This window comes from Schistocerca cancellata, chromosome 8 (assembly GCF_023864275.1).
Source record: "Schistocerca cancellata isolate TAMUIC-IGC-003103 chromosome 8, iqSchCanc2.1, whole genome shotgun sequence".
NCBI classification, from domain to species: domain Eukaryota; kingdom Metazoa; phylum Arthropoda; class Insecta; order Orthoptera; family Acrididae; genus Schistocerca; species Schistocerca cancellata.
In genome coordinates this window covers 35,814,053-35,838,053 of record NC_064633.1, presented here as the reverse complement: position 1 = coordinate 35,838,053, position 24,001 = coordinate 35,814,053, and the positions used below count along the sequence as shown (strand labels likewise).

At 43.0% G+C, this 24,001-nt stretch overlaps 1 protein-coding gene across 3 annotated transcripts in view; it reads left to right on the top strand.

Moving 5' to 3' along the window:
* The window catches only part of LOC126095281 (protein broad-minded-like), a 263,464-nt gene that overhangs the window by 12,005 nt on the left and 227,458 nt on the right, over window positions 1-24,001 (top strand). The window contains exons 1-2 of one of the 3 annotated variants that reach the window (XM_049910041.1): window positions 17,388-19,861; window positions 19,953-20,008. The exons of the other annotated variants lie outside the window; for them this stretch is intronic. The gene's annotated coding sequence lies outside the window, so the exon portion shown is untranslated. Of the gene's footprint in view, window positions 1-17,387; window positions 19,862-19,952; window positions 20,009-24,001 lie in introns of those variants that run through there. 3 annotated transcript variants of the gene reach the window in all.

Genomic DNA, 24,001 nt, shown 5'->3' with positions numbered 1-24,001 from the left:
CCTCCGTATTGCCAGTGCACACAAACAACCATTTTTCTGCTCTGGACTCCATAGGCCAATGGAGGAAGAATGTCGATGCTTCTGTAGACCTCATGGAGCAGGTTCTTTCTGCCTCTGTGCCATGTAGCAGTGAGTCTACGAAAGCTGGCACTCGGCAGCTGCCGAGTTGACACCCCCTCATTTTTTCCTCATCATGTCTCTCCTCCAATGGAATGTTTGCGGTCTTCGATGCAACAAAGAGGATGTACGACTGCTCTTAGAATTGCAGCATCTACTTGTTCTCTGCCTTCAGGAAACAAAATTGCATCCTCACGACCACTTTGAGTTATCGCGTTTCTTCCCGGTCCATTTTTACCTTTCCCTCAAGGACGGCATTTCATCTATCGGAAGGGGGGGGAGGGGGGGGGGAATCATGCTGCTCATACGGGATAACTTTCATAGTCAAACTATATCCCTAATTACCCAACTTCAAGGGGTTACAGTTTGCCTTTTCCTTTCACACTTGACATTTTCACTTTGTACCGTTTACATTCCTCCATTGTTCAATGTTACCAGGGCAGACTTCCTCAGAACCTGTCCTTGGCTGACATCCTCAATCAACTTGACCTCCTCTGCCTTAACACAGGACCACCCACATTCCTTTCAGACTCCACACACACCTGTTCCCTTTTGGACTTATCCTTCTGCATTGCCAAGCTTACCCATCGTCTCGAGTGGTCCGTTCTCTTTGACACATGCCCGAGCGACCATTTCTCTGCTTGCTGACTCCTACCTCACCTATGTGCACATCCAAATGGCCGACTGGAGCCTTTACTCCTCCCTGGTAGCCTTCAGCGAACAACAATTCCCCAGTTGTGATGACCAGGTAGAATATCTTACAAGTGTTATCCTTATTGCCACAGAACGTTCCATTCCTCTTTGCCGCACCATGTCCTGGTCCCTTGGTGGACTGAGACATGTCCTGATGCAATTTGTGTGCGGAAGCATGCTCTCTGCATTTTTAACCATCATCCGACGATAACAAGCTGCAGTCATTATAAACAGTTGCGTGCACAGTGTTGTTGCATTCTTCAGGATAGCAGAAAAGCTAGCTGGATTTCATTCACCATTTATTTTACCAGTTCCACTCCCTCTTCTGTCATGTGGGCCAACCTCCAACAGCTCTCTGGAACCAAGATCCTTTCCATCCTGACAGTAGCAGACATCATTATGTACTCTACTGCTCTCTGTAACCCCTTGGGCCAGCATTTTGCGGAGATTTCGAGCTCCTCCCACTATCACTCTGCCTTCCTGCATCGTAAACAAGCAGAGGAGGCTCAGGCAATACCCTTCTCTTCTCAGAACCGTGAGTGCTATAATCCTGCCTTTACTATGAGGGAGCTAGATCATGCTCTCATTTCATCCCGATCTCCACCCCAGGGCCAGACAATGTTCACATTCAGATGTGCAGCACCTTTCTCTTCCGGATAAGCACTTTTATGCTTCATACGTACAATGGCCTCTGGGCAGAGAGAATGTTTCCCAGATGCTGTCATAAAGCCACTGTGATACCCATACCTAAGCCTTCCTTCTAGCCGCCACCCCATTTCTCTCACCAGCTGTGTTACTGTGTTTGCAAGGTGATGGAACATATGATTCATGCCCGGCTGGTATGGTGGCTCGAGTCTCGCAATTTACTAACCACTGCGCATTGTGGATTTGGAGTGTGCCATTCTGCAGTTTACCATCTCATCACTTTGTCTACCCATCTCATGAATAATTTTCTGCAGAAATCCTAGACTGTGGCCCTGTTTCTCAATCCTCCACCTGCTGGAGGACTTGTATCCTCCTTACCCTCTAGGCTTCCAGGGCCGCTTGTCCCATTTCTTTCAATAATTTGTAAAAGACTGAGTTTTCAAGGTACCTGTAGGTTCTGCCTTGTCAGACACCTTTATCCAGGAAAACAGTGCCTCAGGGTTCCATCCTGAGCATCTTCCTTTTCGCTATCACCATTAATCCCATAATGGCCTGTCTCCTGCTAGGCATCTGCGGTTCCCTTTCCATTAATGATTTTGCAATCTATTGCAGTTCTCCGCTTACTTGTCTTATTGTGCAGTGTCTTCAGTGCTTTCTCGATTGTCTTGACTCATGGAGCATCGACAATGGCTTTCGCTTTTCCACCGACAAAACCGTTTCTATGTATTTCTGGTGGCACTATTGGTTCCTTCCACCATCTTTATGTCTTGGGCATGTTGCTCTTCCTTTTGTTGAAAGTATGAAATTTCTGGGGCTCATGCTCAATAGGAAACTTTCTTGGTCCTCCCAAGTGTCTTACTTGGCAGCCTGCTATATGCAGTTCCTCAGTGTCCTACATGTCCTCAGTGGTACTTCCTGGGGAGCATATCGAACAACCTTCTTCCATTTGTACCAGTCCCTTGTCCATATGAAACAAGATTATGGGTGTTTTGTTTATGCATCTGCACGTCTGTCTCTCTTATGCCATCTTGATACTATCCACCATTGTAGCGTTTGTTTGGCTATTGGCGCCTTTTACATTAGTCCAGTTAAGAGTGTATGCAGAAGCTGCCAAACTACCACTGTCTTACCACCATGACTTTCTCCTCAGCAGATATGCATGCCATTTGTCTGCCATGAGTGACCACCCATCCTATGCCTCCTTCTTCAGTGACTCCTTTAATCGGCAGTATGGGACATGTCCCTCTTCTCTGTTACCTCCTGGAGTTTGCTTTGAGGTCTTGCTCTGGCAGCTTAACTTTACACTATCTGCCACTTTCCCAGTAGGTTGAACCCTTCACCACCTTGGCTTCATGCGGCTGTCCATGTTCACCTTGGCCTTGATTCGCTTCATAAGGACCCTATTCCAGCCTTGGTTTATTGCCTTCAGTTTTATGACGTTCTCACGAAACTTTGTGTTAGTACCTTTGTGTACACTGATGGCTCTTGGGCTGACCTTGGTGTCGGATGGGCCTTCATCATTGACACCGACGTTTTTCTGTATCAGCTTCCGGAACACTGCTCAGTATTTATAGGGGAGCTCTTCCCCCTGTATCAGGACACACAGTACTCCAGCAACACAGGCTTTTCAATTACATTATCTGCTCCAACTTTCCCTGTGCTCTTCAAAGCCTCTGTGTACTGTCCACCATTCATCCCTTAGTATAACAGGTCCAGGAGAGCTCACTCTTGATGAAGCCACTGTGATGTTTATATGGGTCCGTGGTCACGTTATTCTGACTGGAAACGAGGCTGCTGATGCTGCTGCCAAGATTGCAGTCGTCACATTTCAGCCCACTAGTTCTTACATGCCCTCTGATGATCTCTGTGCTGCCGTCTGTCAGCAGTGGTGCCTGCCACTTTGGCATCTCCTCTGGTCCTCCCTTCATGGGAACAAGCTCCGGGCCATTAAGCGTCTCCCAGTGGATTGGACCACCTCCTCATGGCCCTCTCACTGTGAGGTGATTATTTTGTCTAGGTTGCATATCAGGCACTATGTTTTTAGCCATCGCCATTTGTTAAATGGTGCTTCCCCACCACTTTGTACTCATTGCGCTCAACCTTTGACAGACTGCCATTTCCTGACGGAATGTTCTCTTTTTAACCACTTACGTTCTCGTTTGTGTTTGCTGTCTGAGTTACTGACCATTTTAGTGAACAACATGAGGGCTGTCAACCGCGTTTTGCTTTTTATCCACTGTAGCAATATGGTAAAGCCATTTAGTTTTTAGTTCAGGACCTCCGTTTCTGTATGGCGTAATTTATAGACATTTCTCCACATCCCTGTTTTAGGTGTCATCTTTTCCATCAATTGGGATTAATGTGTAGTTGTTTTTAACTCTCGTCTTTGTCTTCATGTTCTACAGTTTTGACATGGGCACATAATGACACTAGTTGTTTTTGTGCTCTAAAACAAAACAAAACTAACAAAAAGCATTCTTCAAGTCGAATGGCATTCACACTTACTGAAAGGAAGTGAAGTGCTTTGTTATTGCTGTCTTGGATATATTCATTTCCATAACTGGTATCTAATGGTATGCCTTCTTGCAGTCAGATATGGTAAATATTGTCACTGCCAGAAAATGGTAAAATCCCTGATGTTTGGAACCAGGTATCAGTCTGACACTGTTCTGATGTTTAACATCCAGTAGTCACCACAGGGCCTCCAGGTGCCATCTTTCTTTTTACCATGTGGAGCAGAAATGCCCACAGGCTATCAGATTTGTGTAGCATTCCCGTCTTCAACAAACCCTCAAATTTTGCTGCTACGAAACAATCTAAGACTAACCTCCATGGCCGCTATGAGGCTGGTTGTGCTGAAGTCATCCTGATTTGGTGGACTGTGTTATGCCATGTTGGCACCATTTTTGCAGTTACTACCACTGCATGTGTAGCTCATGATCTGATTTGTTTTTCATCCTAGCATACCCATATGACTTCTGTCTTTCCTAATTTGTGCTGTGCTGATATGTACCTCTATTCCCATCAGTCACTTGAAATCAGCACCCAGCATGGCATCTGCCACCTTTGCTATTCCAAAGGTTCATTGCTAACAGAATCCTGAATGTTTCTGCATTTCACACTTTCTGTATATCGCTACTGGTGACTTGTTTGCCGCTGTGAGGTGCGTTTGCAAGATTGTGGTTGCAGTTCTTCTGTCTTTGGATGGCAGTGCACTAATGTCTGATTCTGAATCAGTGAGGTAGGGGCATCCCGACCTCATGTCTTTAACATATAACCTGTGTGGTGGAGTAGGTAAAATCATGCTGGTTTCCTCACTGGGCTGACATCTCTGCTGAAGGCATTCCTGTTAGTATACGCCGGCCGGAGTGGCCGAGCGGTTCTAGGCACTTCAGTCTGGAACCGCGCGACCGCTACGGTTGCAGGTTCGAATCCTGCCTCGGGCATGGATGTGTGTGATGTCCTTAGGTTAGTTAGGTTTAAGTAGTTCTAAGTTCTAGGTGACTGATGACCTCAGATGTTAAGTCGCATAGTGCTCAGAGCCATTTTTGTTAGTATTCACAGCCTGCTGTGCCTCCTGCCAGCCGCTGTCACCATTTGCATATGTGCGTGGTTGCGTACATCTTGTTGCTCTGTGACCAAACAACCGGTGTTACCAACAAATCTGTTCTAGTTGGCTATTACTGAGAGCTCTGTTGTTACTTGTTCCTTCCATGGGTAAGCTCTTCTTTTTGCAATAACATAGACACTTGCCTCCGTAGTGCATCAAATTGCTCTGTAAGCTCTTGTATTTGTTTAGTAATATCCATGTGCTGGCCCTTCTGTATTGCTGCGATATCTTGCTGTGTGCAGCAGCCTGTGACCATTGTCTCATTTGCTGTGTGTGTACTGTCCAATGTTGTGTAAACTTTGTGTGCCAACATTATCAACAACTGGATATCGTTTTTATCGCAAGTCACTACTGCTACCTTTACTGCTACCGGCAGCTGCGCTAGCCATATGTGTTCCAGCATCAATCAAATAACTCTTCTTCTCTGAGAGTGCCCCATAGGTGCCACCAATATTTGGAGGGTGTTCTGTATTCCATTTTCTTGAACCTCAGTACCTGCCATATACATTAATTTAGTGGTTTACAAGACCTACTGATCAACAAGTTTCTCAAACACACATACCGCTGTTCTGCCAGGGGCTTAAGTATGATGTCCGTGTCTACTGTCACTACAAGTGTCATGGGTTCATTGACTACCTTGTTCTGATTAAATTCCTGCCCAAGCATCACAAAACAAAGTTCCAGTTTGTCTGGCAGGAACTGTAGTGTCCGAACCTTCATTAGTGGTTTGCTTGTTGCTGCACATCTGCTGCTAAATGCTGTACTTGGGCACACCACAGGATTCTCCTGTTCCTCCATTGCCAACTGCAGCTCCTCAATCTTCATCTGTCACTGCAGACCCATCTTGGAGGTCTGCTAACTGCTTTTTGTATGTGTGCATGCACGCGTCATCCCTTGACTTGATGATATTGCTTGTGCGTGTCTGTTGAGATATCTCTGGTTGCTTGTGGGGTCAACATTTTTTAGGTACCCTGACTACACTTAAGTTGTATCCAAACAATTACCATGTGTCAGCATTGCTATATACTGTATTACCAATCCTAGGCATAAACTGTCCAAACAAATGCAAAATAAAACAACCAAGGAACAAATAACAGAGTCCAAAGAATAAAGCAACTGTCAACTAGATCTGTTTCAGATAATAAAAACCAACTTGCACTACGCCCACTTCACTTTGGTGATAACGGCTTCCGCAACCAGTGATATGTCCCTTACTTCATTTATATCACATGAAACACTCACCAGGTATATTATTAAACAGACTTGTTAGAAAGACAAGAAATAACTTCACAGGTTTGATATTAACAAAACAACTAACTTCTAAAGAAAAAGAAAACGCAAAGAAACTTTCTTGACTGAGTGAATGCTCAAATAAACTGAGTTCTAAAAATAACTGTCACATGTTGAATCCAAAAGTGTCTGTATAAATTAAGTTTGATATAATGGCACTAAGTCCAACACTTTTTACGTGTGTGTGATTTAAAAAAATCAGAATACCATTTCCTCTCCACTCAGTGGCGTCTTGTTGGTGAATCCCACTTCATGGTGATGGCGATGTGCAGAAGAGCACATTGTCCAGGCAAGGTTTTCTCAATGCTCCTGGCTGCACTGGAACTGCCAGCTGTCATTGTGACATGGTCCTAAATAGTCATCTCACAGAGTGACATTTCTGTTTAATTGGTTCAAACATAGTTTCAGTGGAAGTAGGAAATAGTTCAGCCTGCACATGTGCCATGGAGCTGCTGCTGGCCCAACCACTGGTATCACCCTCTGTTGAGTTGCTAGTAAGCTGTCTGGTTTAAATTTCTGCATCACATGGACTGGAGTACCGATGCCATAATGTATGTAGTGCAGGTAGATGTTGGTGCCTGTTGCACTTGCCGCCACAGCTGTCCTCTCCCCCAGGGACAGAATAGGTGAGGAGTAGGCAGTCTTCTCCAATGTCCATGTCCACTGTCACTGTGGAAGGGGATCCAGGATGTTGATCCACTTCCGTAGCAAGAGCTGGGCTGCTCATTGATCAGTGTCTTGGGTAATGTCCACATCAGCAGATGTTGGCTGCACAGCTTCTGGAAGCAGAATGTTGAACAGAAGGTTGTATGGAGCATAAAATTGGCCCATCTGTGGCAGAGAAGGACCAAAATGAGATCACACTTGTTTGACGTGCCCTTCATAATGTGACCTGTCCAGAAACTCTGCTTTGAACACGGCACATCCCAGAGGGCGAGTGATGGAGGCCTGTATCCAGTGGGAGTGTCCACTTGTGAAAGTCAGGACCCTTATTGGGTTCGTGTATGGAAAACCTGTGATGGTGAGACTGTCAGGAAGGTGGAGTGCAAAGGGGTAGCCAGTGGGAGCGTCTGATTGTGAAAGTGAAGTCCTTTAATGGATCATGTACGGGAAATCTGTGATGGCAAGATGGTCAGGAAGGTGGAGTGCAGAGGGGTGGATGACGAATAGTTGTGATTGATGAGGACAGCTGTGCAGACTTTTGGCAGGGAATGTACCGTCTTGAGGTGTAGCTCAGTGGGAAGAAAGGAAAAGGTGTTTTGCCTCATTGATGGGATGGTGATGACATAGTTGAGTCATCTGATTTTTGAAGATATGTGTGAACCTTTCCACCAACCCATTTGAGGCTGGATGCACAAGAGCAATACCCTCACTGGTGCAGAAATGAAAAGGGTAAAGATGCATGCTAATGCTCTGGTGGTATGGGTGGAGGACATGGAGATCATCCAGGTCACAAATGGGAAGTTTGTTTCTGCATCTATGACAATAATCCTGGAGGAGCCTAAAAATGGGCCGAAGAGAGCAATTGTTAAGGGTGGACTGTTTGCTGTGATCTGTAGAACACGGAGAGACCAAAGCAGTGATGTCTCTCCATATGTCGCCAAGAAACTTGTTGCTGGGCGAGCCACTTGGTGAGATGTGATAACTAAAGCCAGGTCCTATATGGAGGCCATGGATTGTACTGATTGTTCAAAAGCATGTATGATTGTTAAGCAGGCATCCAGTGTGGAGTCCTTCAGTTTTAGCAAGTTCTGGTGTAAGACCTCATCAGGTGCAATGACGAGCAATGTGTACTGAATAAGGGAGGATGTGTAGGATTGTTTGCATTGTTCGTTGGCACATTGAATACAACACTCCTGTGATAGACCTTAAGGTCATGCCATCCATTCTGTATAACATCACACAATTGTGGCACCCAAAAAAATTTGTGCGTTGCTGTGGCCAAATTGACTAGGGAATCAAAATATTCTGTTGGGCCAGCATTAAGCGTGGTATATGATAGGGAGTGGGGCTCTGATTCAGAGTGCAACTGTTGTATCAGCTGCCAAATAGAAGGACAGGCATTAACAAGAAAAAAAAAGTTCATTGCTGTGTATCACCTTTCATTGTGTGGACGATGAAGTGTTGCTCCTTCCAGGGTATATGGCAGGTCCAGGGTTCTACCTTCCATTCAAACCCTGGAAACGCTAGTGGCGTTGGCCAGATGGTGCAAACAGTTCTATCAACCCACTCCTCTTGTCCCGACATGGTGAGCACCACCGCTTCTTCTGTCAGCCATTGTAGCTGTGTGGCTACTGGATGCATCAGAGCCACCAGAGCATTGGCTGTGGCCATCTTGAAACGACCCTAGAAGTTCATAATGGCTACCTGGAACAGTGTGTGTGGAATTAAAATTTGTTCTTTCAAACCCTGTCACCAAGTGGTATGGCGCTTACTTCGGTTGGAACACACAAAACATTCACTAGGTATACAATTAAACAGATTAATTTGCAACATAAGATATAACTTCACAGACTTGGTATTAACATAATAAGTAACTTCTGGAGAAAAAGGAAACACACACAAACTTTATTGACTGAGTACATGCTCAAGTAAATTAAGTTCCAAGAATAATTCACAAGATAAATCCATTAGAGTCTGTGTGAATCAGTTTTGTTATGACGACACCAAGTCATACACTTTCTGAGTATTTGAGATTTAGCAGAATTAAAATACCAAATCCTCTCCACTCGGCAGTGTCCTTTTGGCAAACTCCCCCTTAACGGTGACATTGTCCAGGCAAGATCTTCCCAATAAGGCTGACTGCACTGGAACTGCTGGCTGCCGTTGTGGTACAGGCCTAAAGTCATCTTGCAGAGTGACACTTTTGTTTGATTGGCTCAAACTTAGTTTCATTAGCAGTAGGAAACAGTTCAGCCTGTGCACGCTGATCAGGGCTGCACATGCGACTTGGAGCTACTGCTGGCTTGGCCAGTGGTGTCGCTCTCTGTTGAGCTGCTAGTAAGGTGTCCACTTTGAATGTCCATCTCGCACAGACTGGAGCACTGCATCTGTGACGTATATTGTGCACATATCCGTAGGTGCCTGTTGCCACAGCAACGTGAACCCTTAATTTTTTATTTTTAGTGACTGACCAGCTATGTGTGTGTGACTCAGATTCAAACTGATGCTGACTGAAGATCCAGCACATGCTTTATAACTTAATTGTTACAAATATATGACACAGGCCTGTTTTGCTCAGAGATATTTTGTGTGTGTGTTTCTGAGCAAAGTAGGCTTATGTCATATCTTTGTGTCAAGATCTTGGTAACAAGTAACAGTTGTGTAGCACTTGCTGGATGCTGGCAATTTTTCATTATCAGGGAGTATATCCATACGTATTGTGTAAAAGAGAGTAGTGGGGTACCAACTGGCCATCGCAGTGGAAGCAGACAGATGAATACTACCAACAGAAGCTGCCCATACTGTCACAGTAAGTACAAAACAGAACTTTGGACCCAAATCGACAGATAAACAACACTCATGGAAAAGCATTAAAGCATGTTCCATCTCCTTGTCACAGAGCCACAGCACCCAGATTATGCTTGAAATAGCTATGCAACTTCTGAAAAACCATATGAAGGTGAGCCTGAAAAGGTTCAAAAACCAGTTCAAGGAATGAATAAATAATGATTTTAAAAAAAGTGTCTGCTTGCAGTTTTATGCATTTACATCAAATAGTCACGGGTTCTGAAACATGCTTAGTGGATATGCTTAATCTTAAGCTCTTTTTCCAATGCAGAAGCCTACTTCTGGGCATTCCACTATTGTCAAAAGTGGCACACTGACAAGAGCTTAATTTAGGAACTGCAAGCAGTCAGTGCATGAATCGGCCAGTTTTCGTCAATGGGAAATGTCTGCAGTGATGCTGGGTTTCCTTAAATAGCTGTTCTCCGGGAAAAGATTTGCTGATCCCTAGTAACTCATGACTGGATGTAGGAGTGGTCTTGTGATGCAGCCAGTGACCACTTTCTGTTGCCTGCAAAGGTACCTGGTGGTCTGTAGCTCTCGGTTCACCACCTGGCAGTCTGGAGGCATACTATTCATATCCACATTCTGTGTAATCATAATGTCAGTTTTTGTTGAAAAGTCGTACTGTGATTTAGCGTCAATTTATTTTCTACAAGCCACGAATTTATATACTGAACTGTGTTATTTGATACTGTCTCTCTATTGCACATAACATCCTTCACTACCAAGCTGGTGTTATCAGCAAACAGAAATATTTTAGAATCAACTGTAATACTAGAAAGTGTGTCATTTATATAAATAAGAAATAGGGGCTCAGCAGCCCCAGCACTGGCCCATGGTGGCACCATCCACTTAACTCTGCCCCATTGGGACTGCACATTGTAGCCATTCTCAGTCCTGTGGAGAATGACCTTCTGCCTTCTGTTCTTAAGGGAAAAGGTGAACCAATTGTGAGATATGTCCCTTATTCCAAAATGGTCCAATTTTTGCAATAATTACTTGTGGTCGGCACAATCTAATGCCTTAGTTAAATCAAAGAAGATTCCTAGCATTCACAATCTTTTATTTAATCCATTCAGTGCTCCACAATATCATTTTCAGTCATTAAGTCACTTCTAAAACCAAACTGTACACTTGACAGTAAATTGTGTGAATTGAAAAGCTCAATTACATTTGTATATACAGCATTTTGAATAACGTAAGCAAACACTGATGGGATAGAAATAAGTCTAAAATTTTCTACGTGACCCTGTTCTCCTTTTTTATGAAGTGGCTTTACTATTGAGTACTTTAATTGGTCAGGAAATAGACTATTCCAAAAGGAAAATTTAGAGATATTGCTAAATACTGGGCTAATATTTGCAGAAAAATACTTAAGTATTCTGCCAGATGCACCATCCTATCTATGAGAGTCCTTAGTGATTTAATTATTGATTGTATCTCCCCCTTGTCAGTATTGTGGAGGAGTATTTCAGATAACAGCCTCGGAAAGCTTTTTTCTAAAACCGTCTCCTCCGTAGAGTGGCACTATGTACCGGTGCATCTGGAACTCTTTAGACAGGGAGTTTGCAACCCGCTGCAACAATCTGTGACATCACTGGCATGCATGCTACCTTCTGCTATGGACAGGCCTCATCTTGTGCCTGCTTGAAGTATAATGAGCCGTGCTGTCTGACAGAGCATTGCTGTACGAGTGCAAACCCTCTGAGTTTGCCTCGAGACGAGCAATCTTTTTGGGTCCGTTACGAGGCAGTAGGTCATTGTATGACCAAAAGTAGTTGATTGTAACATATTTAATGGTATACGAGGTCATTCAGGATTAATATCACGTTGTTTTTGAGATGATTCTACATGTGAAAATAAACCAGAAAAGTTCTCGAAGACGTGTCCAATCTTCACTCGTTACAGTACTGGAATAGGTAGAAGTGTACACACATCCATGAATGAATATGAAGACAAGTTTGAATATTACCTACTGAAACGCTGTGTAGGTGTTGTGGTGGACATAATAATGGTGGGACAGATGATTGATCCATTCTACGAGAGGTGTGGGGGCTCTTCAACAGGTGACAGCACAGTGACATAATGCTGGAGCAACAACTGCAAGCGTACCCAGTGTGCAACTGTGAGTTGGATCAGTGAAAAATCATTATGCCTTGTGCATGCCATGCTTGAGTGTTGTTTAACTGAGCAAGTCCATTAATACCAACGTGACGCCACCTACACAGATATGTTATTTGTGTATGTTAACTTTAATGGCAGAGCCTATGCAGCTATGACAGAATACCGGAAATGTTTCCTTGATTGATGAACCCCCTGTCTCAGGATATTTCCCAGGGTTTTTTAAACATTACATGAATCCAGAACACTAACCAGTACAAGTAATATCAGAATGTGAGGCTGTCCTGTCAGTTGAGGGAAGGGAAGACATTATTGAAATGGTACAATGCAGTCATGCTACCAATACATGGCTCATTAACTGTTAGCTGTGTATTCCACAGACACGAGTGTGGCATACATTATATTTCGTGGGCTTGTACCCATTCCGTGTCCAACGCATGCAACCTCTGCATCCTGGTAATTTAGTAAACAGATGAAAATTTTGTGAACGGTTGGCTGTACACAGATATGTCATGCAGTACACTTTATTTACATATGAGGCGACATTTATACACATAGTAACATGAACAGCCAGAGTTCTCGTACATGAGCAATGGAGAACCCACATGACACTAGTGAAACAAGATTCCAAGTTAGGATCTCAGTGAATGTGTGGTGTGGTTGTCGTTATTGTTGAGGTCTTCATTCCAGAGACTGGTTTGATGCAGCTCTCCCTGCTACTCTATCCTTTGCAAGCTTCTTCATCTCCCAGTACCTACTGCAACCTACATCCTTCTGAATCTGTTTAGTGTATTCATCTCTTGGTCTCCCTCAACGATTTTTACCCTCCACACTGCCCTCCAATACTATTGGTGATCCCTTGATGCCTCAGAATATGCCCCACCAACTGATCCCTTCTTCTAGTCAAGTTGTGCCACAAATTTCTCTTCTCTCCAGTTCTATTCAATACCTCCTCATTATGTGATCTACCCATCTAATCTTCAGCATTCTTCTGTAGCACCATATTTCGAAAGCTTCTATTCTCTTCTTGTTGAAACTATTTATCGTCCACATTTCACTTCCATACATGGCTACACTCCATACAAATACTTTCAGAAACGACATTTAAATCTATACTCGATGTTAACAAATTTCTCTTCTTCAGAAACGCTTTCCTTGCCATTACCAGTCTACATTTTATATCCTCTCTACTTCGAGCATCATCAGTTATTTTGCACCCCAAATAGCAAAACTCCTTTACTACTTTAAGTGTCTCATTTCCTAATCTAATTCCCTTAGCATCACCCGATTTAATTCAATTACATTCCATTATCCTCGTTTTGCTTTTGTTGATGTTCATCTTATATCCTCCTTTCAAAACACTTTCCAATCCGTTCAGCTGCTCTTCCAGGTCCTTTGCTGTATCTGACAGAATTTCAAATTCATCGGCGAACCTCAAAGTTTTTATTTCGTCTCCGTGGATTTTAATACCTACTCCAGGTTTTTCTATTGTTTCCTTTACTGCTTGCTCAATATACAGATTGAATAACATCGGGGAGAGGCTACAACCCTGTCTCACTCCCTTCCCAACCACTGCTTCCCTTTCATGTCCCTCGACTGTTATAACTGCTATCTGGTTTCTGTACAAATCGTAAATAGCCCTTGGCTCCCTGTATTTTACCCCTGCCACCTTCAGAATTTGAAAGAGAGTATTCCAGTCAACATTGTCAAAAGCTTTCTCTAAGTCTACAAATGCCTTTCCTTAATCTATCTTCTAAGATAAGTCATAGGGTCAGTATTCCCTGACGTGTTCCAATATTTATACGGAATCCAAACTGATCTTCCCCGAGGTCGGCTTCTACTAGTTTTTCCATTTGTCTGTAAAGAATTCGCCTTAGTATTTTGCAGCTGTGACTTATTAAACTGATAGTTTTTCACATCTGTCAACACCTGCTTTCTTTGGGATTGGAATTATTATATTCTTCTTGAAGTCTGAGGGTATTTCGCCTGTCTCATGCGTCTTGCTCTCCAGATGGAAGAGTTTTGTCAGGACTGGCTCTCCCAAGGCTGTCAGTAGTTCTAATGGAATGTTGTCTACTCCTGAGGCCTTGTTTCAACTTACGTCTTTCAGTGCTCTGTCAAACTCCTCACGCAGTATCATGTATCCCATTTCATCTTCATCTACATCCTCTTCAATTTCGATAATATTATCCTCAAGTACATCGCCCTTGTATAGACCTTTTGTATACTCCTTCCACCTTTCTGCTTTCCCTTCTTTGCTTAGAACTGGGTTTCCATCTGAGCTCTTGATATTCATACAAGCGGTTCTCTTTACTCCAAAAGTCTCTATAATTTTCCTGTAGGCAGTATCTATCTTACCCCTAGTGAGATATGCCTCTACATCCTTAGATTTGTCCTCTAGCCATCCCTGCTTATCCATTTTGCACTTCCTGTCGATCTCATTTTAGAGACGTTTGTATTCCTTTTTGCCTGCTTCATTTACTCCATTTTTATATTTTCTCCTTTCATCAGTTAAATTCAGTATATCTTCTGTTACCCAAGGTTTTCTACTAGCCCTTGTTATTTTACCTACTTGATCCTCTGCTGCCTTCACTATTTCAACCCTCAAAGCTACCCATTCTTCTCCTACTGTATATCTTTCCCCCATTCCTGTCAGTCGTTCCCTAATGCTCTACTTGAAACTGTCCACAACCTCTGGTTCTGTCAGTTTATCCAGGTCCCATCTCCTTAAATTCCCACCTTTTTGCTGTTTCTTCAGTTTTAATCTACAGTTCATAACCAATTGATTGTGGTCAGAATCCAAATCTGCCCCTGGAAATGTCTTGCAATTTAAAGCCTGGTTCCTAAATCTCTTTCTTACCATTATATAATCTATCTGAAACCTTCCAGCATCTCCAGGCCTCTTCCATGTATACAACCTACTTTCATGATTCTGGAACCAAGTGTTACCTATGATCAAGTCATGCTCTGTGCCAAATTCTACCAGGTGGCGTCCTCTTTCATTTCTTAGCCCAATTCTATATTCACCTACTACTCCTCCTTCTCTACCTTTTCCTATTATAGAATTCCAGTCACCGATGACTATTAAATGTTCGTCTCCCTTTACTATCTGAATAATATCTTTTATCTCATCATACATTTCGTCAATCTCTTTGTCAACTGCGGAGCTAGTTGGCATTTAAACTTGTACCACTGTGGTAGGCATGGGCTTCGTATCTATCTTCGCCACAATAATGCGTTCATTATGCTATTTGTAGTAGCTTACCCTGACATGTCCTGAGGCATCAAGGGATCACAAATTTAGCATTGGAGGGCAGCGTGGAGGGTAAAAATCGTAGAGGTAGACCAAGAGATGAATACACTAAGCGGATTCAGAAGGATGTAGGTTGCAGTAGGTACTGGGAGATGAAGGAGCTTGCACAGGATAGATTAGCAACCACAACGACAACATGCAAGTCATTTTATCTCACTCATATTAGGTGGAAAGCTGCCAGCAGCAGTTGTATCAGAATTGTATAATCCTAATTTTCTTGTTCAGTACACACAGAGGCATGGATCATGCACTGTAAATAATTATGTAGCGTAATATCCAAAGCACAAGTACCTGTTGACTCAACACAAAAGTTTTGTCTCAAGTACAGATAGTGTTGAAGATCAGTGGACAAATTTCAAAACCGTCGTACATAATGTGTTAGATGAGTATGTGCCAAGCAAGATCGTAAGAGATGGAAAAGAGCCACCGTGGTACAACAACCGAGTTAGAAAACTGCTGCGGAAGCAAAGGGAACTTCACAGCAAACATAAACAGAGCCAAAGCCTTGCAGACAAACAAAAATTACGCGAAGCGAAATTTAGTGTGAGGAGGGCTATGCGAGAGGCGTTCAATGAATTCGAAAGTAAAGTTCTATGTACTGACTTGGCAGAAAATCCTAGATTGCACTCTAGTTCCTTCTCTAGATTGTCGCACAGATGACAAAATGGTAGATATCGAAATAGACGACAGAGGGATAGAGACACAATTAAAATCGTTCGAAAGAGGAAAGGCCTCTGGACCTGATGGGATACCAGTTCAGTTTTACACAGAGTATGCGAAGGAACTTGCCCCCCTTCTTGCAGCGGTGTACCGTAGGTCTCTAGAAGAGCATAGCGTTCCAAAGGATTGGAAAAGGGCACAGGTCATCCCCGTTTTCAAGAAGGGACGTCGAACAGATGTGCAGAACTATAGACCTATATCTCTAACGTCGATCAGTTGTAGAATTTTGGAACACGTATTGTGTTCGAGTATAATGACTTTTCTGGAGACTAGAAATCTACTCTGTAGGAATCAGCATGGGTTTCGAAAAAGGTGGTCATGTGAAACCCAGCTCGCGCTATTCGTCCACGATTCTCAGAGGGCCATAGACACGGGTTCACAGGTAGATGCCGTGTTTCTTGACTTCCGCAAGGCGTTCGATACAGTTCCCCACAGTCATTTAATGAACAAAGTAAGAGCATATGGACTGTCGGACCAATTGTTTGATTGGATTGAGGAGTTCCTAGATAACAGGACGCAGCATGTCATTCTCAATGGAGAGAAGTCCTCCGACGTAAGAGTGATTTCAGGTGTGCCGCAGGGGAGTGTCATAGGACCGTTGCTATTCACAATATACATAAATGACCTGGTGGATGACATCGGAAGTTCACTGAGGCTTTTTGCAGATGATGCTGTGGTGTATCGAGAGGTTGTAACAATGGAAAATTGTACTGAAATGCAGGAGGATATGCAGCGAATTGACGCATGGTGCAGGGAATGGCATTTGACTCTCAATGTAGACAAGTGTAATGTGCTGCGAATACACAGAAAGATAGATCCTTTATCATTTAGCTACAAAATAGCAGGTCAGCAACTGGAAGCAGTTAATACCATAAATTATCTGGGAGTACGCATTAGGAGTGATTTAAAATGGAATGATCATATAATGTTGATCGTCGGTAAAGCAGATGCCAGACTGAGATTCATTGGAAGAATCCTAAGGAAATGCAATCCAAAAACAAAGGAAGTAGGTTACAGTATGCTTGTTCGCCCACTGCTTGAATACTGCTCAGCAGTGTGGGATCCGTACCAGATAGGGTTGATAGAAGATATAGAGAAGATCCAACGGAGAGCAGCGCGCTTCGTTACAGGATCATTTAGTAATCGCGAAAGCGTTACGGAGATGATAGATAAACTCCAGTGGAAGACTCTGCAGGAGAGACGCTCAGTAGCTTGGTACGGGCTTTTGTCAAAGTTTCGAGAACATACCTTCACCGAAGAGTCAAGCAGTGTTTTGCTCCCTCCTACGTATATCTCGCAAAGAGTCCATGAGGATAAAATCAGAGAGATTAGAGCCCACGCAGAGGCATACCGACAATCCTTCTTTCCACAAACAATACGAGACTGGAATAGAAGGGAGAACCGATAGAGGTACTCAAGGTACCCTCCGCCACACACCGTCAGGTGGCTTGCGGAGTATGGATGTAGATGTAGATGTAGATTCTGTGGGAGCCCTCTCAATTTGTGTGTGTGACACAATAACAAATTAATTGCAGAATATATTAAAATCTGTATGTTTTCATAACTTAGGGTAAATGAAAAATAGTTCTGAATAGCACAAGGTAACTGTCAAAGTCTGTTATATTGTTATCGCATCTAAGCTACACAGAACATACCAGTGGTGCAGTAAAGCTTGCACCACCTGCATGTATTAAGCTACTAGGTGGTGGAGAAGAAAATGGGGGTTGATGCTGTGAGTGTAAGAGAATGCAATGTCATAGCCTACTTGATCTAATGATATAAAGGTATCATACTGAACTAACTCTGATAGAGAGCCTTGGAAGTCCGATATCATAAATAAATTTTTGCAGTAGTTTATTTTTATTTGTACACACACACCTTCAAATACTTCCTTCTGAAGCTGTGACTTGGCTGATCTATCAAGGTTATCCTTAGGCGTTTCATAGCCCAGTGCAATAAGTGAAAGATTAGTCCTACAAATGATAATACTCAACCACACTGAGCTTGTATCATGGACAAATATACATACAAGGAGAGGACGCCTATCCATCATTGCCGAATTCGTCCAAATTCGTGGTACGTCTTCGGCGAGGTGAGACATAATGGTGCCCCAAGTGGGAACTTCAGATGGCCAACTGTTTAGGAAATAAAAGGATTTTGATATGGATCTAACATCCTGTGCGCCTTATCAATTGTCCCTGTGATACTGTGTTCAGGAAGTGATGTTTGGTTAAGCAGTAAGAGAACGGATTCATATTGAAAGGGTTGTCGGTTCGACTCTAGCCAGTGGCAGGTATTTTTGTGGTCCTTGGCAACACGTACATTACTGACGTCACAATTAACTGCACCGTCGTATAGGTTATTTTGCATTTCTGTTTGCACAACATCAGCATGGGACGTCAGTCTTTAAAACAAGCGCATTATCTTGCAAACTTGGAGTTGTGAACAGTCCATAAGGTGCAAACACGAATAATCATATACAGTGAGTTTAATTTGACCTTGGTGGTACTGTCGGCACAAACACCCCCGACAATGCCGGCCTGAACGACAGGCAGGTATATAAAGGTCGCCACCAGACAACAGATCACCACCATCATACATTCAGGTTCCGTGTACATACTGTGCTGCTGATTGTATACTGTGCTACGTGTACTGGACTCTTGCTTGTGGATACTTGCTGTGGTCGTGGTGATTTTCATGCTTATTATGACCGTGCTTTGAACAGGTATCGCTGTTTGTGTCGTGAACTTTGCCATTGTCATATCCATTAATTGTCAGACAATGTCTTGTTGTATTGATTTACAATATTTAAGGGACAACACTAGCCAGGTAACTCATTCACCTGCTTGCTCTTGACCAGGTAATGTTAATATTGCGAGATTAGTGTGTGAATATTCTGGGAAATATCGCAATCATTGCAGACAAAACAACTGTACCTGAGAACAATGGAGGAAAATACTGTGGAAAGATCGAAAATGTTGGACAAAAGGGAAAATCATAACATGCCTCGAACATTGGTAGATAAAGAAAAGGAGCCAGAAGATAATAGCCTCCACAGTGATCCATCAGAGCGACGATTGAAGACTGTGCAGGATTTATGTTTGCAGCATTTGACCGAAGAGGATCTGACCACATTAGGAAGTTCCACAGTAATAACCGAAGAACACATTCAAATGGCAAATAAAATACACCGGAAAATACTAGACATTTTGTCGGAATATACATTCTTGTGCGATCAGGAGTTGATTCGATGCGACGACATTTCCAAAGAATGTGAATATGCAGACATGAAGGGTGGCATTACATCAGGTGATGACTATGAATCCAATCTTAAAAAATGAAAGAAGATCCAGTATCTGTTCCACTGGATTACAAAATAATGATGGTTAATCTTGCAAAAACATGTCCAAAGTGGAAGTTGAAGAGTCTGCAAACAGAAGGTGCATCTCGCTTGAAGCATATGCAGGATTTGAAAATTTGGGAAGAACATATTAAACAGGGTGGAACTCCGAACAACAAATATCACATAATTTATTCCTGGTCATATTATCACTTCGTAGAAGCATGTAGCTGTAACCAACAAGTCACTACTAGAAACTTGCAACAATGGGAATTTGCTGCTGTGATGCAGTTTCCAGATATGGAAGTGAAAGCTTCAGCAACTTGGGTCAAGGGGTTTAAACAAAGACATAAAATTGAACAGAGTAAGGTTACAAAATTTGTATCGGGAAGAGAGACTGCTACTATTGAGGAAACACCTGCTGTGGCAGAGAATTTTCGTCACCAGACTCGAGCTCTTATCCCCAACTACAACAACTTTGTTATCTACTCCGATCAGACAGGTAAACCAGATGTTTTATTTGTCTATGTTGATTTACATACACTCTGCACTGTCGTGTATAATAGGTTTACATTTGTATCTTCTCTTTCCAGGCTGCCAGCATCAGTCGACATATGACCGAACCCTAGAACACCAAGGGTCAAAAGAGGTGTGTGTGAAATGAAAGGATATGAACAAAGTAACACACTCCTATACAGCACAATATGCTATGAGCCATTCAGGAAAACTATTACCACATGTTTACATTGGCTACAGGAGAGTACTGGCCCTTTTGGACTGAGTATTAAAAAATTAGTAGGCGTGTATTCAGCAAAATTTACGAATGTTATAATCACTTCTTCAAAATCCGGTAAACTGACAACAGACTTGCACAAAAAATATTCAACTGATGTGATATACAACCAACTGTTCCAAGATGAAGACAGATTGCCAACGTGCAGTACCAAAGCAGTTCCCCCCAAATGTACGCCACTAGTGCAACCCTGCAATGTATATTTTTATCATCAGGTAAAAAAATCTAATAAAAAAAAATATCAAAACTGCACTTACCTCATTGACAAAGAAGAAGAAATCACATCCTGAGAATCTTGCATCAAACTACATTCCATTATACATCACCAGCTATCCTCGCATGTATTCAGTGACATACTGCATTATGTGTGGTTCACTGCTGGACTGTGCAATGAAAGAAGCTGTTTTCAGAATGTCACTCAAGTTTGTTTTTCAATGGAGACATTAAAAAAAACCATGTCGCTGTTAAAAGGTAGCATTTATAATGTGCACAAGAGGTGGTCAAAATTATTGCTTCCTGTTTTATATATATAATCACCCCAGTACATGTAATTGATCAGTTGCAAAAGAATGGAAGTATCGATTTACATACAAGACATTTCCGTGTACGTGTCAACCACAATTCCTTTTTAAATTTTTGCGGTCCTGCATTTCATCTTATGCCTATACTTTTTGTGTTTATATGAATTAATAAAATAACATATGATGTTGTGGTTAATTATGATGTTACTAGTGTACGCATTGCCAAGGAGCACAAAAATATTTGCCACTGGGCGGAGTCAAACCTGCAATCCTTTCAATGTGAATCTGATCTCTTACCACTGAGCTGAACACCACTTCCTAAACACAGTGTCACAGGGACAATTTATAAGGCACACATGTTGATAGATCTGTGTCAAAATTACTTTTATTTCCTAAATGCTTGGCCATCTGGAATTTCCACTTGGGGCACTTTCATGTCTCACCACACCCTACATGTACCATGAATATGGACAAATTCAGGGATGACTAGTAGGCGTCCTCTCCTTGTCAGCTGTTGTGACTCACAAACCTTCTTTCCAAAAGTTTATCATATTGAGAGAAGCTTTGAAAGAAAAATATTTAATTTTGTGTTGATAAGTAGATATAACTTTCCACCGATTAGTTAAGGTATTGAGTTGTTGACAGGAATGTAAACAAGACTGGAATTATTGCTAAGCTCTCGGACAAAGCCTTCCTCAGAGAAAACTGATGAAAACACAAAAAAATGTGTGCACACAACTACCACTAACACTACACACACACATGACAACCTCTGCCATAAGCCTTCCCAAAAAGAGCCACAATCAAAGATGACATCACTGAGTCATTCACTAAGCTTGAAAATACTTATTACATGATAGTCATCACTCAAAGAAATCTATACTAGTTCTGATATTTCCTTCTCATGACTACTTCCAGCATCATCATCGTAACACTCTCCATTAAATTCTTAGCTTGCACCTTATGATCTGTACTGGCAGACTGGTTCAGAACTTGTTAGTATGCCTGTATGCTTCTGCCCACAGTCTACAACGTACTGGAGCAATTGGAGGTATCTAGACTTACATCGTCTCTTGTATCTTTTCACTGGTTAGAAAGACTTTACTATAATCCTGTCATCTGATCTAGCCCTGCTGCAAACTGCAGCACAAAACTGTGCTAAATGTATTTATGCTACTAGAAAATAAGCTCAAATTTTAAATATTAACTCCTCTCTTGTTCCAGAGTTGTGTAGCATTTCTGTAAGACTCAATGAATGCTAAAAAGTATATTTTTGAGGAAATGCATTTTGTTATATTTCATACTGAAATATTTACAGTATTAGGAAAGGATAGATTGCTACTCACCATGAAGATGACACACTGAGTCACAGACAGGCATGATAAAAGGCTTTTACATATATGGTTTCAGCCAAAATCTTCTTCCGAAAAGAGAAATGCACACGCATTCACAAGAGCAGCCACACCTCACACACATAAGACTGCTACCACCATCCATATTGCAACACACACATGTTGAACAGAGAGAATAATCCAGAGCTAGGCAGGGATGAAGTGGGGAGAGGAGGGTATGGGAGTGCAATAGGAATTGGCTCTGCCCAGCGGAGTATGTAGGGACTAGAGGTATCACCACTGGTACAGCATCAGAAGGCTGTGAAGGTGGAGAAGGGAAATGGGGAGCAGGAAGGAGATAATCAGAGAAGGGGGAAAGATTGGTGGATGGGTTGGAAGAGAGCAGCACACAGTGAGGGCAAGGGAAGGTGAATTGTGAGGACGTGATGGGACAGAGAAGGCAGAAACACTTGGGTATAGGGTATGGGGACAGTAGGTTACTGTAGGTCGAGGCCAGAATGGTTTTGGGAGCAGGGAATGTGTTATAAGGATAACACTCATCTGCACATTTGAGGAAAGCTGGTGGTGTAGGGGAAGATCCAGATGGCCTGAGTTGTGAAGCAACCACTGAAATAAAATATGTTATGAGTAGCTGTATGTTGTGCAACAGGGTGGTCCACTTTGCTCTTGGCCACACTTTGTCCAGTGTCCATTCATGCTGGTGGACAGCTAGTTAGCAGTTACACCAATAGAGAAAGCTGAACAGTGATTGCAGCAGAGCTGCTATGTAGTATGGTTGCTTTTAGAAGTGGCCTGGTCTCTGATGGGGTAGGATAAGCTATGACAGGACTGGAATAGGAAGTTCTGGGTGGGAGGATTGGGCAGGACTTGCACCTGGGTCTTCCACAGAGTATGATCCTTTTGACAAAGGGTTGGTATTAGGGATGGATTAGGATGTGGTGCGCATGCGCAAATGCGACCCACACACAAGACTGGAGTCTCAGGCAGCAGGTTAGACTGTGGGAAGGGATGAGGTGTGCAGGAGGGGGGAGTTGCGGAAAAGGAGAGAAAGGAAAAGACTGAGTGTGGTGGTGGAATGACGGCTGTGTAGTGCGGGAGTGGGAACAGGGAAGGGGCTGGATGGGTGAGGACAGTGAGTAACAAAGGTTGAGGCCAGGAGGGTTATGGGAGCGTAGGGAAAGTTCACATCTGTGCAATTCAGAAAATCTGGTGTTGGTAGGAAGAATCCATATGGCACAGCTGTGAAGCAGTCATTGAAGTGAAGGATGTCATGTTTGGCAGCATGCTCAGCAACAGGATGGTCCACTTGTTTCTTGGCCACAGTTCGTTGGTGGCCATTCATGCAGACAGACAGCTTGTTGGTTGTCATGCCTACATAGAATGCGTCACATTGGTTCCAGTTTAGCTTGTAGATCACATGACTGGTTTCACAGGTAGCCCTGCCTTTGATGGGATAGGTGGTGTTAGTGACTGGACTGGAACAGGTGGTGGTGATGGTGGTGGGAGGATGTATGGGACAGGTCTTACATCTAGGTCTATTACAGGGATATGAGCCATGAGGTGAGGGACTGGGAGCAGGGGTTGTGTAAGGATGGACGAGTATATTGCCTAGTTTCGGTGGACGGCGGAATACCACTGTGGGAGGGGTAGGAAGGATATTGGGTTGGACATTTCTCACTTCAGGGCACGACGAGAGGTAATCAAAACCCTGGCAGAGAATGTAATTCAGTTGCTCCAGTCCTGGGTAGCACTGAGTTATGAGGGGAATGCTCCTCTGTCACTAGATGGTGGGACTTCGGGAGATGGTGGGAGATTGGAAAGATAAGGCACAGGAGATTTGTTTGTGTACAAGGTTGGGAGGATAGTTACGGCCAGTGAAGGCTTCAGTGAGACCCTTGGCATATTTTGAGAGCGACTGCTCGTCACTGCAGATGCAATGATGAAGGGTAGCTAGGCTGTACAGAAGGGACTTTTTG